Genomic DNA, 16,776 nt, shown 5'->3' with positions numbered 1-16,776 from the left:
AAGCACCCTTTTGAGCTAGTACAGCTAGGAGTCTTCTTGGGAATGATGCAACAAGTTTTTCACACCTGGATTTGGGGATCCTCTGCCATTCTTCCTTGCAGATCCTTTCCTGTTCTGTCAGGTTGGATGGTGAACGTTGGTGGACAGCCATTTTCAGGTCTCTCCAGAGATGCTCAATTGGGTTTAGGTCAGGGCTCGGGCTGGGCCAGTCAAGAACGGTCACGGAGTTGTTCCGAAGCCACTCCTTTGTTATTTTAGCTGTGTGCTTAGGGTCATTGTCTTGTTGGAAGGTGAACCTTCGGCCCAGTCTGAGGTCCAGGATATCTCTGTACTTGGCCGCATTCATTGTTCCTTCAGTTGCAACCAGTTGTCCTGTCCCTGCAGCTGAAAAACACCCCCATAGCATGATGCTGTCACCACCATGTTTCACTGTTGGAATTGTATTGGGCAGGTGATGAGTAGTGCCTGGTTTTCTTCACACATAAGGCTTAGAATTAACACCAAGAAGTTCAATCTTCATCTCATCAGACCAGAGAATCTTATTTCTCATAGTCTGGGAGTCCTTCATGTGTTTTTTTGGCAAACTCTATGTGGGCTTTCATATGTATTGCCACTCTGCCATAAAGCCCCGACTGGTGGAGGGTTGCAGTGATAGTTGACTTTGTGGAACATTCTCCCATCTCCCTACTGCATCTCTGGAGCTCAGCCACAGTGATCTTTGGGTTCTTCTTTACCTCTTTCACCAAGACTCTTTTCCCACGATTGTCCAGTTTGGCTGGATGGCCAGGTATAGGAAGTGTTCTGGTTGCCCAAACTTCCTCCATTTAAGGATTATGGAGGTCACTGTGCCCTTAAGAACCTTGAGTGCTGCAGAAATTCTTTTGTAACCTTGGCCACATCTGTGCCTTGCCACAATTCTGTCTCTGAGCTCCTTGGGCAGTTTCTTCGACCTCATGATCCTCATTTGCTCTGACATGCACTGTGAGCTGTGAGGTCTTTATAGACAGGTGTGTGCCTTTCCTAATCAAGTCCAGTCAGTTTAATTAAACACAGCTGGAACTCCAATGAGGGGCAGCACGGTGGCGCAGCAGGTAGTGTCACACAGCTCCAGGGACCTGAAGGTTGTAGGTTCAATTCCCACTCCAGGTGACTCTCGGTGAGAAGTTGGTGTGTTCTCCCCATGCCCGTGTGGGTTTCCTCCGGGTGCACTTTCTCCCACAGTCAAAAAACACACGTTGGTAGGTGGAATGGTGACTCAAAAGTGTCTGTAGGTGTGAGTGTGTGTGTTGCCCTGTGAAGGACTGGCGCCCCCTCCAGGGTGTATTCCTGCCTTGCGCCCAATGATTCCAGGTAGGCTCTGGACCCACCGCAACCCTGAATTGGATAAGCGATTACAGATAATGAATGAATGAATGGACTCCAATGAAGGAGTAGAACCATCTCAAGGAGGATCAGAAGAAATAGACATTAAATATAAGACGTTAAATATAAATGTCAGAGCAAAAGGTCTGAATACTTATGATCATGTGACATTTGAGTTTTTCTTTTTAAAGAAATTTGCAAAAATTTCTACATTTCTGTTTTCTTTTCTGTTAAGATTTGGTAGTGAGTGTACAATAATGAGAAATAAAATTAACTTTTTTGATTTTAGCAAATGGCTGCAATGAAACAAAAAGTGAAAAATTTTAAGGGGTCTGAATACTTTCCATACCCACTGTATATTCCATTTAATCCATTTCAGGGTCGCAGTTGCATCAGGGGGAGCAAAGAAGCCTCTGTCCCTCACAACTTCCACAGGTTCCTCCTGTGGAATCCCTAGACTTTTCCAGGCCAGCTGGGAGATACAATCAGCCCAGCATATCCTGTGTCTACCACTCTGTCTCCTTCCAGTGTCTGGTGTCCAGTGGGTGCCTGAACCACCTCAACAGCCTCCTCTCAATGTGAAAGTGCAGAAACTCTACTCAAACTCCCCCATAATCACTGAGCTCCTCACCAGATCACAGAGCTTATGCCCAGCAACCCACCAGATAAAATTAATTTTGCTTGTAACCGTAAGAGCATTACTACAGACGCTGCACTCAACCTACAGTCAATCTCACAATCCCCTATCCCATCACTTGTGAATAAGACCCTGAGATACTTGAGCACCTTTTGTAGGTTCTCACCCTACCAGAAGGGAGCACTAGTAATAAACAATATATCAGGCTTGGAGGTGATGATCAGCATACAGATCATCAATCATACAGATTGATGAAGAAACTTTGATATATTTTTTTAAATGTGAAAAGGGTCTGAAGACTTGTATTGTAAAGTCAAACTGATATGGAGTGGTATGCTTGAGCTGAATTTTAAAACTCGAGCTGAGGAGCTGAAACAGAAAAATGTTTTTCTGCTCTAAAAGCTGCTGGAAAAACATTAAAAAGCAGTGGATATTCCTGACTGTGCCAGGTCAGAGGCTCTGAAGCCGATTCTACTTCTCATTCCCAGACTTGGAGTATGTGTGTGTGTGGAGTGTGTTGGAAAAGTCTTCCTTCCTCACAGAGGCCCAGAGTGCATTAGAGGCAATGAAAAAGGTTGGGGTGCCATTATGGCCACAAAAAGAGAAGGAGAGAGATAGAGAGAGGGAGGGAGGGAGAAGGAGTTAGAAACAGAGAGACCAGATTCTCACACACTCTAAACGCACTCAGCACACTGACCACCGCACACTCAACTAATGCAGCCCCTCTGAGTGTTAAAGTGGCTCCAGCCTGAGTCTGTCGGCCTCCTGTGGCTCCGACCCTCACTGGAAACACACGTTCCCTACACACAGTCTGGCAAAAAATGTGAATGCAGCACAGAAGTCATTGGGGTATGCAGATCTACCCTCTTTTTTCTTAATGATCACAGAATGCTGCCCTTTAAATAGTGGATAAAAAGGACCACCAATCTAGATCAAAATTGTAGCATTCATTTTCTTTTATTACAATACAAATTGCATAATAAAAATAATATGTTTTATATAATAACGTTTTTCAGGATACTCAGGGTCATTTTTCATAGGAACAGTCAGGGAAACCAAAGTGCATAAAATATAAAATGACTATAAAATGTGGTTTAAATAGAAGAAAAAAGAAAATAAATACAATACAAAAAATAACAACACTAGATTAAACAACAAACCAAACAAAACAGAAAAGCTCAGCTTTAAAAATGATAACAAAAATAATAGCTATTCTTTTTTCATTTAATGTCTTATTTTAGAGGCACATGATTTTGTCCTGAGAGCAACAACTTATACAGTGGTGCCCAGTCATGTATGGCATTTATGCCATAATTAATTTGGCTTGTCAAAGTCTAATTACTGTTTTTCAAAATGTTATCATTCTCATTTCTTATTATTATTAATTTGGCTTGTGAAGGCCAAATCACTGTTCTTTGAAATCATATTATTTGGCTTTGGCTTTTTCATAATCATCATCTTATTTTTAATAATTTGGTTCGTCAAACCAAATTACTGTTTTTCATTATCTTATTACTGTTCTTTGAAATCTTATTATTATTATTATTATTATAATTCTACGCTGAAAAAGCAAAATGCTACTCCTACAGATTTCAAGCTAGAATCACAAAACTTTACTCTGGTTGCTGGTGCTTTTTGGAGCGATCCGACTTAAGGAATTCCGAATATGGGCTTCCAAAATGGGAATTTTTCCCATAGGAATGAATTGTGCTAAATTTCAAATTGCTCTAACTTGGTCAATTGTCATGCTACAGTCTCGGGATTTCAGATGGTGATACCTAGACCCACATTTGGCTTGTAAAAGCCAAATTACTGTTTTTCTAAATCTTATTAATTGGGCTTATCAAAGTCAAATTACTGTTTTTTGTAATCTTCTTTGCATTATTATTCTTTTTGTGATATTGTCAACGCTCCTCTTCCTAGGGTTTTCATGCTATGGCCAAGAAACTTCACACACATATAAGATCATAGATCCTATACCAACTTGGGTTGCTTGTGCTTTTTGGAACAATTCGTCTTAAAGATTTCGGAATACAAGCTTCCAAAATGGGAATTTTCTAACATAGGAATGCATAGGCCAAAATTCCAACCATCTCTAACTCTGTCAATTTTAAAGCTACAGCCACGAGATTTCACATGGTCAGACCTGGGTACACAGACCTCTCACACTCATCCATTCCATTTTATCCCTTCATTAATATCCCTCCATTTAGTTGAATGAGGGATGGCTAGAGTGTGTGATGTCATCATGTCAAAGCCTTCTTTCACTTTTCAAGGCAAGGCACGTTTCATACAAGGGCATTTACAGAAAAAAACTGTTAAATTAAAAGTAAGAATAAAACTCACAAAAGTCCATTACAAAAGTACATAAAATAGTGCACTAAAAGGAAATACATAAAAAGAGTAAATGAAAACATGATAAAAATGATTCAAACAATTTAAAATGTTACAATTAAAAAAAAAGTGCCGTTAAAGAATTAAAAGTGAATTTTAAGAGCATTTTAAACTGAGCTGTAAGCCTGCTCAAACAGGAATGTTTTAAGTCTTGATTTAAAAGTGTCTAAAGTCGAGGCTCTTCTAATATTCTCAGTCAGCTGGATCCATTTAAGAGCACCATAGTAGCTAAACGCTGCTTCTCCATGTTTAGGTTTCACCTGAGGCAGGACTAACTGACTAGTCCCTAAAGATGTGAGATCTCCGCTCGGTTCATATCTCTGTAGCAGATCTGAAAAATACGCTGGTCCTACACCATTAAGACATTTATAGACAGGTAATAACACATATCCTGTAACAGAATGTTATCCAGTGTAAGGATTTCAGAATGGGGATGATGTGATCTCTTCTTTTGCTCCTAGTGAGAACTCTAGCAGCTGCATTTTGAATTAGCTGAAGCTGTTTAATGGTCTTTTTTGGAAGTTAAGAGACCATTACAGTGATCAATCCCGCTAAAAATAAAAGCATGGATAAGTTTTTCCAGGTTTGGTTTAGTCAGAAAATCTGTAATCATACTTATGTTTTTAAGATGGTAAAATGCTGATTAAGTAACCGATTTTAACATGACTACTAAAATGGAGATCTGGGTCCATTAATACACCAAGGTTGCAAGCCAGTTCTTTAGATTTGAGGGCTCTCGAGTCAAGAGATTAAGAGGCCAATATGTGTCTCTCATTGCTGTTCCCAAATAGAATAATATGTTTTATCTTTATTCAACTGCAGAAAGTTGTGTCACATCCAGTTAGTGATGTGTTCAAGGCACTTGCATAATGAGTCAGCTGGACCAGAGTTGTTTGGGGACAGTGCCATGTAAATATGAGTATCATCTGCATAGTTGTGATAGGACAACCCATAGTGTTGTAGAAGAGGAAACGTATAAATTAAATAAACGTGGACCAAAAAAGAACCCTGGGGGACAACACAGGTCACTGGCATGTTCTCTGATATTATTTGCTATTTCTAAAGGTAGTTCCTGCCTTGCAGGTATGAAACAAACCACTTTAGGGCTGTTCCTGAGAGTCCAACCTAGTTTGCATATCTATCTATAAGAAGCTTATGGTCAATGGTATCAAAGGCAGTACTGAGGTCAAGAAGTAATAGAAGAGGTACCTTTCCAGCCTCCGTATTTAAGCGAATGTCATTAATTACCTTAATTAGAGCAGTCACAGTGCTATGATTAGACCGGAACCCGGACTGGAATTTGTCAAGGCTGCTGTTTAATGACAAGAAGCTAGTGATTTGCCTGAAAACTATTTTCTCAATGATTTTGCCAATGAATAGTAAATTAGAAATTGGTCTGTAGTTACTTATCTGAGATTATTCAAATAGTTTTTTACAACTGCAGTTTTTAGTGAGCTCGGAATGACCCCTGACATGAGTGAGGTGTTTACAATGTGGAGTAAGTCTGGTGCTATAGTGTGAAACACACTCTTTAATAATTTGGTTGGTATTGTGTCAAGACTGCAAGTGGATGGTTTGAGATGACTAACTGTGTCAATTAAAATTTCATTATTAACAGTACTGAACTCTGACATTTTAACTAAGGTGTCTTTATGAGAAGATGGCACGGTGGCACAGATGGTAGTGTCACACAGCTCCAGGGACCTATAAGTTGTGGGTTCGATTCCTGCTCTGAGTGACTGTCTGTTAAAAGTTGGTGTGTTGTCCGTGTGGGTTTCCTCCTGATACTCCGGTTTCCTGAGACGGTCCAAAAACACACATTGGTAGGTGGATTGGTGACTCAAAATGTGTCCGTGAGTGTGTGTGTGTTGCCCTGTGAAGGACTGGCGCCTCCTCCATTCCTGCCTTGCGCGCAATGATTCCAGGTAGACTCTGCACTCACCGCGACCTTGAACTGGATAAGCGGTTACAGATAATGAATGAATGAATGAATGAAATGAATGTCTTCATGAGGTGATGGAGGGTACAGACTCATTGTTGGATATTGATGTGCTGATATTCTGGATTTTAGTGTTAAAAAATAATGCAAGCTCATCACATCTCTCAGTTGATACTATTTCAGGGGCCATTTGTGTGGGTGAATTTGTAAGTCTGTCGACCACAGCGAAGAGGATTTTGCTGTTGTTAATGTTACATATTGTTGTGTTGTATTCACGTAGCCTGTAAATTTCTTTGTGAATATGATGACTCATTTCACGCCATCTGTGTTCTGCCTTGCGACATTCCCTCTTTTGGATTTGAACAACAGAAGTGTTTCTCCATGGTGCCTTCTGTTTGCAAGACATAGCCTTCACTTTAACTGGTGCAATCTCATCCATAACACTTACGATTTTTTAATTAAAACTATTCATCAGATCATCAACAGAGTCAGATTGTTCACATGATGTAGTGCACATTTTACTCATGAAAAGTGTAGCTGTGCAGTCTTTTATAATCCTTTTCTTGACACAAACTCTTCTGCCCTTAATGACTGGTGAGGCCCACATATCAAAGAACACACAGCAGTGATCTGACAATGAGACATCCTTCATAGTGGCTGATATGTTGAGACTCTTTGAGATAACAACATCCAGCGTGTGTCCATGACAATGTGTACTCCCTGTAACATGCTGTGAAAGGCCAAAAAAGTTCAATATGGTACCGGTGCTGGTCATAAAATTAGAATATCTAGATAAAGTTAATTTATTTCAGTAATTGCATTCAAAAAGTTAAACTTGTATATTATACTCAATCATTACACACAGACTGATATATTTCAAGTGTTTATTTCTTTTAATTGGATGATTATAACTGACAACTAGAACACATGCTGGCCACGTGCATTCCCCAGGTCCTGTAGCCAATCAGAGAACGGCTACCACTCAAGTGGGCGTAATGGCGCTAACTAGAAAACAGTTGGACAGCCAGAAAGGAGTGGAATTGGAAAGGAACAAAGAGGTCAACGAAGAAAAAAAGGGTCCAGCAGAATTGAACAAAACGGGAGCGAGAACCAGATCCAGAATTAAGCTCTCCCCAAAATTTTTAAGAACTAAGAATTAAGTTCTCCCCAAAAAGGAATCCTGACCACGTCACTCCTGCTCAGGAGAAAACTGCTGAAGCGCCCCCCCTCATTGCTGAGATGACCACTCCTTCCTCCAGAGGCATCACCACCCGCTGTGATATCTGAAACAGCCAAGGCCTGAGGACCCAGTTTCAAAGGAGACCGAACCATCAGTTGGTGAACTGCATCAAAATAAGGCTCAGATATAATTTTCAGAGGTGATGTCTAATTAGTTCCTTGGTAAACTTATTCTTTACTCACTAGTTAACTTACATTAGAGTATTTCATATTAGTCACACCAGCCATATCACCTAGCAACAAATAAGACACATAAGAAGGGTTTCATCTGCACTGATCCCCATTTGTGAGGATACTTTAATGGTGCTATGTCTATCAAATGAATTTATGTTCTTTGATTTTAAATAATATTTATGTATAAGGTCTGTCATTGAAGATTCTGAAAATCCTGAAAAACCAACATTCTAGCAGAGAATTGTATCCAAATTTATGATAAATTATTAATTAATTCATTCATTATTTGTAACTGCTTATCCAGTTCAGGGTCACGGTGGGTCCAGAGCCTGCCTGGAATCACTGGGCGCAAGGTGGTAACACACCCTGGAAGGGGCGTCAGTCCTTCACAGGGCATCACACACACTCACTCACAGACACTTTTGAGTCACCAATCCACCTACCAATGTGTGTTTTTGGACTGTGGGAGGAAACCGGAGCACCCAGAGGAAACCCACACGGACACGGGGAGAACACACCAACTCCTCACAGACAGTCACTCAGAGCGGGAATCGAACCCACAACCTCCAGGTCCCTGGAGCTGTGTGACTGGGACACCACCTGCTGCGCCACCATGCTGCTCTTAATTATTAGCGTAATTACCCCAAGTTCCGGCCACTTTAATTACAATATTGTAAGTATTGGAATATAGAAGTACCTTACTCACTCAAATCAACATTTTTCAGGAGTCAAATATGTGTGGATTAATGTCCAAGACTTGCTTGACTTTGAAAGAAAACATGTTTTTAGATAAAAACACTTTTGTTTAAGTAGGTGCCGATACTGCTAAGATTATTGGTGCCCCCTAACTTTGGTCACCTCCCCTGCTTGTGACAGTGAAATGAGACAGTTGCTACCACGTCCAGTGGTTTTGAGAGGTTCACAATGAGATCATGTTTGTCCTGTGTTAGTATCCGTACTCTACACGTAAGGATTACAATGGCGGTAGATTTTCCCCTCAGAGAAAAGGAAGCTAACCAGTAAGCTAACTTTTACACTGAGGGAAATATCTGTCGCGAAATGGAAATGTGTTGTGTTCCACATGCAGTTTTGCACACAAAGAATTACAACACTGTTAGAGATACTTAAATATTGTTTAGATATGTGATTTCTTGCAGGACTGATGTTTAAATGCCCTACTAGGGCTTGATCTTATGTTTTATTGTTTTACCCAATGCGACTGGCGAAGAGAGAGAGAGCGGAATTGCACCATATACGTCAGTGGCCAGAATTTGGGGAAAGACTGATAATATTATCTAAAATTAATAATAACAATAATAATAATAGTAAAATAATAATCCATTATTAATAACCACAATTAAGCAGAAATAATCCAAATACTGTTCCCACGTTACAACTGTAAAAAATAAACATGTATGGCATCAAAATAGGTTCTAAAGTTCTGAGAACCAAAAAACAATCCATAACCAATAAATGACATTTTGTAATTGAGAGAACTGTCATTAATACTGAGAATTATAAAAACAGGTTTGTAAACAGAATATTTCTGTATATAATGGTCTATTTAGAGTTTAATATTCTTGAAGAATTTGTTTTTCGCTTTCATTCTGCCTTCTCTCAGTATCACTTTCGCCTCCAGAAGTTTCTCGCTTTTAGTTTTTGGGCCTGATTTGAAGGGTGGGAAAGAGGAGGGGGCAGGATCTAGACAGTCATTGGCTGTTGAAGGTAAGCCCCGCCCACTCTGCAGATTCTGGATACCCCACTACATCAGCGAGAGGGCGCCAATTTTACCCTGACTGGAAAATGGCAGACCGGCAAACACAGGTAAGCCATATCAAATATTTGTAATGAATATATCTTTTAGAAATGCACAGTTCGTCATAGAGGCTTAGAGTCAGACTGTAACTGGTTAATCTAGGTAGTGCGTTAACTTCCAACATTAACGATTAATTAACGTTACTTAGCTCTATCGTTTTGTGAAATACTACCAGGAAGGACCACTTCTGACAATGTCCTAACAAAGCATATTCATAAACGGCTCTCTGCATAAAACTAGGTACATGATCGAAGTATGTCAATTTTAACATGTGGATTCTGTACTACATCATCTGATAAATGTCCAAACTAAGTTTGAAATAGATCTGTTGTGGAGATAACAGTGTGAATCTCCAAAGCTACATTTTCATCACTGATTTGCTTTAAACCTGATGTGGACTCTTAGGATATTGTAGTATAGAACCAAGTTGGAATAAGTGATATAAATTTTAAATAGATATATTATAGATCTATTTCAAACTTGGAGTGAACTCTTATCTGATATTCTAGAAAAGAGTGAAGTTGGAATAATGTGTATATACAATAAAATTAGTGGTGCACTACCGTAATACCCCTAACAATTGAGAATCATGAAACATTTTTTATATTATTTTCTTTTATTTCTCTTTAGGATTTAGGAAGACAGGCATTACAGAGAGTACTGACCAGAATACAGGGTGCAGTGTGACACCCCCTGGATTTGAGTTATCTTCGATTTATTTGCCATCAGAAGTTAACGTTAATTGCATCCATTTCAAACCATGTGAGGATTCCTGAAGATGTGGTTAGTGCACTAACAACTCTAAATGTTGTAACACAGAAAGCTGAAAAGGAAAGTGTACATTCTACAGAAGTTGAAGTATTGAAGTCTGGTTTGGAACGCCCTAAATTTTAAATAAATGAAGACAAGTTGCTGAAATTGGTAGAAATGGATCTGTCAGTCCCATGCATGTCAAAAATGTTCTCCAGACAAACTTTAAAACGTGCTTTACAAGAATATAACATTTTATTAAAGAGCACATACAGCAATGTGACTGATGACCAGCTGGACCAACTTGTCGCTTGACATTAAACAAAGCAATCCTGACATGGGTTCTCGAATAAAGAAGGGCAAACTTCGTGCTCTTGGACATTGCATCACATGGACCAGAATATGGGAATCCATGAGACGTGTGGATGGGGCAGGTGTCTTAAGCAGAATGGCAGGGTCTGCCTATGGTTGTGTGGCACGGCGGGTGTACAGTGTACCAGCTCCACTGTCCCTTGTTCATCTGGACACAAGCCACAAACTGATACGGTAAGTCAGGCCACATTTTTCCCCTTATAAATATTTTCAATACAGTAATATAACTCACCACACATAAGAGATGACCATTTTTATCTTTTTACAGATATTGACTGGTCATATTTGGAGATGGCTATAGATGTCTCCTCACAAAAGGCAAGTTAATTTTTCAGCATATTTCAATTTTTTCTTTTTTAATATGTAACATTTCTAAGTGCGGGGCGGCACGGTGGCACAGCAGGTAGTGTCGTAGTCACACAGCTCCAGGGAACTGGAGGTTGTGGGTTCGATTCCCGGTCCAGGTGACTGTCTGTGAGGAGTCGGTGTGTTCTCCCCGTGTCCGCGTGGGTTTCCTCCGGGTGCTCCGGTTTCCTCTCTACAGTCCAAAAACACACGTTGGTAGGTGGATTGGCGACTCCAAAGTGTCCGTAGGTGTGAGTGAATGTTTGACTGTGTGTGTTGTCCTGTGAAGGACTGGCGCCCTCTCCAGGCTCTGGACCCACCGCGACCCTGAATTAGATAAGCAGTCACAGATAATGAATGAATGAATGTCTAAGTGCATTGTTTTTCATCTGTAGTCCAGGGCACCCTCTACTTTACATAGTTGAAATACAGTTGCAGTCAAAATTGTTCGACCCTCTTTACAAATTAGTTTTCTTAGCCAAATATCTTAAAGCTGTTAAACCAGTGTTTCTTAATCCTGGTCCTTGGGACCCCTTGCCCTGCTCGTTGTAGTGTATTGCCTTCTTTAACACACCAACTGCAGTTCTGAAAGGGTTTGTTATTGTGCTGATTAGTTGAATCTGGTGTGTTGGAAGCAGAAAAAGATGTGCAAGACAGGGGCTCCAGAACCAGGATCAAGAAACACTGCAATAAACAAATGGAACAAGAACAATTAAATAGCACTATTAAAACAGTCGAGTCACATTATTGTGAGCATTCTTTGTAAAACTACACTTTGTGGATGTTATCATCTGCACAGATCATATAGATGCACTTTGTAGTTCCGCAATATCAGGCTGTAGTCTGCCTTTCTCTGCATAATTTATTAATCCCCCTTTTTTGCCCATTCACTGTCCACCCTAGTGGACACATCTACATAGTTAGTTACACACTTCCAACATGTCAGGGTCTCTGCAGGCTGTGGTGGTCCCATGGGTGTCCTTACCATTGAACAGGGTAAAATGGGGTTAATAAAAATACACAGAGAAACAGACATGCTACAGTCTGATATTGTATAACTACAAAATGCTCCTATATGATCTGTGGAGCCGATAACATCCACAAAGGGTATAGATACAAGGTGTGTTCATAATATTCTGACTTGACTGTGTACTAACAAGCACATTGTTATAACCACATTTTAAATATTTGCTTTGACCTTGTTCTGTTCTTTTTGATAATGTACCTAGGAGCAGCGACAAACAACAAGGCATCCACTGCCCTAGGATTTTTTCTTCAGTCAGTGGAGAATCATGGAGTTGCAAATAGGTTTGTGATTGGTTTATTGCACATCACATTTGAGGAACAATAGCCTGAAAAAGGCTACCTCCACTCAAGAATGCATAACCATGTTTGAAATGTTTATATTATTAAATGGATGGTTATATAATAATATTTGCATCCTCCTAAAAACTGAAAATCTCTTCATAGAAACAAGTCCTATTCAGGCAAAACAATTTGCCTATTCAGTTAACCCTCTTTTATTTTTCTAGCCACAAGATACTCTGTCACCTGCACTGCATAGTATAAAATAGTGTGGCCCAACCTTTTTAAATGTGTTAAGAGAATGACACAACATACCTTAATTTTAAATAAATATATAAATAAATATTAAAATTTAATTTTAAAAATCCTTTGAAGATACATAGCTGATGTATGTGAATGTTGTCAGCAGATTTGTTTTGAGAAATAGATATTTGTGAAATATTTAGAATGCAACAATTTTCATCTGAAGTTACATTAGGTATTCTACATTTTAAAGTTTAGATACTTCATTGACCACAAAGGTGTGTTTAACTCGACTATGCAAAAAAGAGGCCAGATATTAACAAGATGCAGAAACAACACCACTTTCTCTGGACCTGAGATAATAATGAACAAATTTTTCCACTTCCACAGTTCATCTTAAATTATCTCAGACCTAGAGAATATCTGAACTCAGGCTTTCTTGTAGCTACCAACTGTGCTCATGGAAATATATACAGCAGTTCAAGCCTGCACATAACCTGTGTGATCTTACTAAATGTTATTTGGAGTTGTCAGATTTTGTAGTCAGGAAATGTGCTCTGTAGTAACTTATTCAATGTTTGTGTCACTAGGGTCAGAGCAGACCAATGTTGTGAATATGTGGATATAGCTAGATGGATGTTTATGGTCCGTGGCTGTGGGCGAGGCAGCTTCATATCAGGCAAAACTTTTCATAATCAAAAGGTATCACTATCTTATGTCAAACATGAATCAAACATCTCTGAAATCAGCTATCAGAATTTAAGCTCCAAATCAATTTCAGCCTTACCTATATGTGTGTGTTACACATAATAGTGCGCCTGTGGAGAGACCTGTGGGTGGCTGTCACTAGCACTTACTACAATGTACTCCATAGTCTGGAGGAAGAGGGATTGCTGGATCCAGCTGAAAGCAGTTACCTGTTTGCTGCCCCGGCCCCTGCTTCTTACCCCGGCTCCAAGCAGACCTAGAAGGTTTATCTGCAGCCTGGGACAACCATCCTCTTCGCACCGAGCAAAACCCAGAACGGACCACTATTCTAAATCTTTGTCGCTCTGACAGAAGCAGGTGCCTGGGAGATTATCCTGTAAGCCACTGCAGCACCTCAGGGACAGTCAACTCCTCTTGGCCTTCAGGATCAGCATCTTGAATAATAAAAGAGTGAAATCAATTGATCAAACCAGTTAACAACAAACTAATTCCTGCAAATACACCCTGGAGGGGACGCCAGTCCTTCACAGGGCAACACAGACACACACACATTCACTCACACACTCACACCTACGGACACTTTCGAGTCGCCAATCCACCTGCAACGTGTGTTTTTGGACTGTGGGAGGAAACCGAAGCACCCGGAGGAAACTCACGCAGACACAGGGAGAACACACCAACTCCTCACAGACAGTCACCCGGAGCTGGAATCGAACCCACAACCTCCAGGCCCCTGGAGCTGTGTGACTGCGACACTACCTGCTGCGCCACCGTGCCGCCCGTGGAAATACATAAATGTAGTAATATAGAAATACAGAAATTTATAAATACTGAATTTTGAAAATACATAACTAAATGTAAAACCACAGGAATAAATGGAGACAAATGTAAAACAATTTATAGCACAAATAACAGTTGATGTATAAAAATGTACACAAAATTAAAAACATTTATTTCAGCATATAGGAAGGATATAGTGTGGTCACATTATATGCATAGCCTCAGCAAACACTAAGCTGAATGCCTTTAGCATGAATGAGATTAGATGCATACACTCAAGGTCTCTGAAAGAGAGAAGGAAATGACCTACAAGGGAAAAGAGGACTAGTAAGTAATGCGCCCAAAAAAATAATAATAAAAAAATAAAAATAAATTTGATTCGGCTCCTAAATGGCTCTTTGTTTTACCACTTATTTCCACTGGTACAGAACAATATTACCTACATTTTACAAAACTATATGGACAAAATTTTATTGTTCAATATTAAAAATAATAAATAGTGTTGCAATGGCCAATTGTTTTTATGGCTGTCTTGTAATAACTCACTGATTGCACTCTTATATTCAATCGTATAAATAACTGGATTTTTATTTAAACACCTTAATAAAAAATCACTTGTAAACTCTGACATATATCCAATGGAACCCAAAAGGTAGGTATTAGAAAATAGCTTATTAAATTAAATAATCATCCATTTCTGGGTAATAAAATAAACAAATACAAAGTGCAAAACAGCAGCATTCAGCGGTAGTGATTAAAACAACCACAACTGTCAACAAACACTTAACTGATTTAACATTTTCTTCAATTATTTTTTGGAAGGCAGATTGGCATTCAGGAAAACCAAGTGTCTCAGATTGGAGGGTTGGAGCTTGCTTGTTGTTCTCTGATTGGATGAATGACAAGCCTTAGAAATAAATGGCTCGGTCTTAGACGGGAACCGGCTCTCATCGTTCACTTACAAGAGCATGTAACATAACATGCATCACAATATTAAGATTTAGCTGAAACACACATACCGAACCTGTGTTGCTAAATAAAATCGCATACCAGCAACAGACGTTCATTACATCACTACTTTTGTTGACTATGTTTTAAGTTTTAATTCAGATTTCAAGCTTATTGTTACACTCTCTAAGCTTTAGGCCTTCATATAGTTGATATAGTTTACATATAGTAATACATTAAGCAGTATATATTAAGCATACACTTAAGATATTGTAGTGTAGAATCAAAATGGAATGAGAGATATATTACAAGTAGAGTAAAAATAATACATATATTAACATGAATTAATACTTATAGTATTCATTATGATGATAAGTTACACAGATCAAAATTTTCACCATACTTGTTAACCTTTCTAAACCTCAAATATTTTCACCATAGACCTCCTATAAGATTTGTGTGGACTCTTGTCCAACGATCGGGAATACATTTGAGTGGAATAACAGATCTATCACAAATACAGTCCTAAGTCTATATGCATGTGTACAGAATTACAATATGATTAAGGTAAGCCATATGATATTTCAGAAATTACCCAAGTAAGAAACAAAAGAGGTTAGTTCAATAAGTATTCAGTAATAATTGCAATAATAATGTGGTTATCTCCAACCAAAAACTCCACAACAGATCTATTTCAAACTTAGTTTGGACATTTATCAGATGATGTAGTACAGAATCCACATGTTAAAATAGACATACTTCAATCATGTACCTAGTTTTATGCAGAGAGCCGTTTATGAATATGCTTTGTTAGGACATTGTCAGAACAGGTCCTTCCTGGTAGTATTTCACAAAACGATAGAGCTAAGTAACGTTAACTAATCGTTAATGTTGGAAGTTAACGCACTACCTAGATTAACCAGTTACAGTCTGACTCTAAGCCCCTATGACGAACTGTGCATTATTCATTACAAATATTTGATATGGCTTACCTGTGCTTGCCGGTCTGCCATTTTCCAGTCAGGGTAAAATTGGCGCCCTCTCGCTGATGTAGTGGGGTATCCAGAATCTGCAGAGTGGGCGGGGCTTACCTTCAACAGCCAATGACTGTCTAGATCCTGCCTCTCCTCTTCCCCACCCTTCAAATCAGGCCCAAAAACCAAAAGCGAGAAACTTCTGGAGGCGAAAGCTGAGAGAAGCGCAACTGAGAAAGGGCAGAATGAATGTGAAAAACGGATTCTTCAAGAATATTAAACTCTAAATAGACCATTATATACAGAAATATTCTGTTTACTAACCTGTTTTTATAATTCTCAGTATTAATGACAGTTCTCTCAATTACAAAATGTCATTTATTGGTTATGGATTCTGTTTTTTGGTTCTCAGAACTTTAGAACCTATTTTGACGCCATACATGTACATGCTCATATACTTTTGTACATAAATATTTAATTTGTACACAAAAGTCTGTTTTGTGTGTGTTTTGCTCAAGTTCAAGAACTTTTTTATATTAATTTTATTTTGAACATTTGTCTTTATCTATGTTATTTTGTGCTTGTGCTATATGAAGCTTATGTGCCTGGAGCATAAAAAAATAAAAAATATAACATGTAATTTTCTGTGGCTGAATTATAATGACTGATATCAGAAACATTCCCATGTCCATTATCTATAATTAAAACTCTGTGAGCAGGCAAACCATATTCAATTTCATGAAATTTAATTTAAAGATGATTATATAATCCATTTAATATAAGATACAAC

General features: G+C 38.9%; 2 long non-coding RNA genes across 2 annotated transcripts; one reads left to right on the top strand and one right to left on the bottom strand.

The window, feature by feature from the left end:
* Positions 1 to 9,536: 9,536 nt before the first annotated feature.
* LOC136692662 (uncharacterized) lies at positions 9,537 to 13,518 on the top strand. Its single transcript, XR_010801963.1, has 6 exons — positions 9,537 to 9,569; positions 10,192 to 10,857; positions 10,952 to 11,001; positions 12,258 to 12,336; positions 13,167 to 13,278; positions 13,390 to 13,518. It is a non-coding gene; the product is annotated as an uncharacterized lncRNA (long non-coding RNA).
* On the bottom strand, positions 10,853 to 16,115 carry LOC136692663 (uncharacterized). Its single transcript, XR_010801964.1, has 3 exons — positions 16,005 to 16,115; positions 13,494 to 13,718; positions 10,853 to 11,355 (listed from the first exon to the last, which is right to left on the bottom strand). It is a non-coding gene; the product is annotated as an uncharacterized lncRNA (long non-coding RNA).
* Between the last annotated feature and the right edge of the window lie 661 nt (positions 16,116 to 16,776).

The sequence above is a fragment of the Hoplias malabaricus genome, chromosome 3 (assembly GCF_029633855.1).
Source record: "Hoplias malabaricus isolate fHopMal1 chromosome 3, fHopMal1.hap1, whole genome shotgun sequence".
NCBI classification, from domain to species: Eukaryota; Metazoa; Chordata; class Actinopteri; order Characiformes; family Erythrinidae; genus Hoplias; species Hoplias malabaricus.
The sequence above is the reverse complement of the archived record's forward strand: the minus strand, read 5'-3'. Positions and strand labels throughout refer to the sequence as shown.